The following is a 2,154-nucleotide window of genomic DNA, read 5'->3' as shown; positions in this document are numbered from 1 at the left end:
AGTTTATGTGGATACCATGCATCATGTTATGATACATGTGATATTAACAGGGAACCATGTTTGATGGATTGATTACAATGTACATAATGTTGCAAGTTCAGTGGAAGATGGCTTTAAACAGTTAGAGAAGGTTCTCTCTCTTATTGCTTGTTTTTTTTTTGTCTTATGCTTTGTCCTTTGTCATTCTTTAATTGCCTAGATATCTAAAAGATGTGAGTTGGTTATGTTAGTCATAGAAAATATTTAAAAATGACCTCTTTTTTGCTGGTTATTTGCGATTATGAAGTAAATTTTGGTTGATGCCATAAAAGGAATTTGTTTGATGCCCATGAGCCAAATGGAGATGAATAGATAGTGACCCTTTCACTTAAAAAGGTTATGGAACATATACCTTGGTTGGTTCATGCTCTATGCTTTTTATCATGAGCAAATATTTGCTCGTGCATCTCTTTTTATTGTTCTACTCATTTTCACATTCTTGAATCTTGACTTTATATTACACGTTTATAAGTTTTATCAGTTGCCTAACTCTTATGAATTTCCATTTTATTAGTGTTCTTTTTCTCCAAACAATGATGTCTTTTTGGAAGTAATGGCATTATTGTGCATCAGTATTATCTTAGACTAGAGAAAATAATTTTTTGATGTCACCAGTCAGAACAAAAACAAAGATTTCAGTGTATTGTTTGCTTTACTCACCAGCCTATTACAAAATTGAGTGCTCTATTAACTGCTGCTATATCATCTGGTAATCTTGTAGCTGGCTCAAACCAGATCCCTAGTAAGGTAATTCCAATATATCCCCCTTGATTTGGTTTTTGCACAAGAACAACACTCTATTTTAGATAACACCCTGAATAACATTTAGATCATTCAATTAAAAGAGAAACTAATGCTGAAACCTGATATTTCTTTCCGTATAGGGAGACTGCTGATGCATGGGAAAGCAAAAGGTTATGACCAGCTACATATGGTTCAACAGATGAATTCCCTTTGCTGCAATTGAGGCCAAGGGAAGAGGTCAAGGAGGAAGAGCAGTGATTTGGTGGAAATATTCCCAGATCATGGCCAAGGATGGGTTCAATGTTTGGCTCATTGACAGTGATCCAGTATTTCACTCTATCCCCAAACTCTCTAAAGCACACATCAGCATAAGCAGTGAAGTCCTCTCTGCATCACAATGGACACTATCTTAGACATTATTCGAGGAGATGCAAATGAAAGGGTTGTAGTAGAAATGCACACAATCTTTGGGCTCAAGAGTCCAGAATATTCATCTTCCAAAGATTGGGGGAGGTCAAAGTGAAGAAGAGTGACATGAGGTTCAATTCCTGCCAGCCAAACACAGTTTGGTAAAATTGTGACTGAAAATTGTTAAGGTATGACCACTATTCTAATTGTACCATATTTCTTGAGTTCATTGATCAAGTTATTATAATACTGCAGCCCTTCTGGATTAACTGGCCCTCTACCATCTGCAACATGGCACCAATTAGAATCATGTAATGCTTAAACTATTTGGTCAGGAAAATAAATTATTGCAAGGTGAATGCCGACTAGGAATGACTCTGCTCTAGGAGATAGAGAATCTGTAGGCATCCAGCCCCATGTCATGCATCAACTTCACATCTTCCTGTCAAATAATGTTTGCATGATTTATAATAGAAGCTTTGTATGCAGTGACATAGAATGAAAATTTTGCTTAATAAGAAATTTAAGAGCCACCATATTGTTTCAAGAGGTTACCATTTATGTTACGTAGATAACGCTTTTTGCACTTCTATTAGATGACTATATCAAATGGTTTTTATGGTTATGTAACATTTATGCAGTGCAATTAGAATCACACGTACAGTTTAGTTGCTAATTTGTAATATATATCTTTATTCGAATAGGTGTCCTCAAGAGTATTGGGAAGAATGCCGACAAGCTAAAAAAATGAAGAGACTTTAACAAATTAAGGAGCACTAGGAGCTGCAATCCCTCCTCTTCACCGACATCTAAGTAGCAAATCTTGTGTTATATTGTTCTACCTTTGTTTTAATAGTGTTATCATTTTGTTGGTTGCTTATGAAATTTTGTTGGTTGCTTATGAAATTTCTTCAGAATGTTATAGATATTATTTTTGAATGTTAGAAAATTGTATATTAAATT

General features: G+C 34.9%; 1 long non-coding RNA gene across 1 annotated transcript; it reads right to left on the bottom strand.

Annotated features, from left to right (window-relative positions):
• Positions 1-908: 908 nt before the first annotated feature.
• Positions 909-1,460, bottom strand: LOC122049094. The gene is made up of 3 exons (XR_006130822.1): positions 1,404-1,460; positions 1,244-1,331; positions 909-1,170 (listed from the first exon to the last, which is right to left on the bottom strand). It is a non-coding gene; the product is annotated as an uncharacterized LOC122049094 (long non-coding RNA).
• Positions 1,461-2,154: the final 694 nt, after the last annotated feature.

This window comes from Zingiber officinale, chromosome 2B (assembly GCF_018446385.1).
Source record: "Zingiber officinale cultivar Zhangliang chromosome 2B, Zo_v1.1, whole genome shotgun sequence".
In the NCBI taxonomy this organism is placed as follows: domain Eukaryota; kingdom Viridiplantae; phylum Streptophyta; class Magnoliopsida; order Zingiberales; family Zingiberaceae; genus Zingiber; species Zingiber officinale.
The sequence above is the reverse complement of the archived record's forward strand: the minus strand, read 5'-3'. Positions and strand labels throughout refer to the sequence as shown.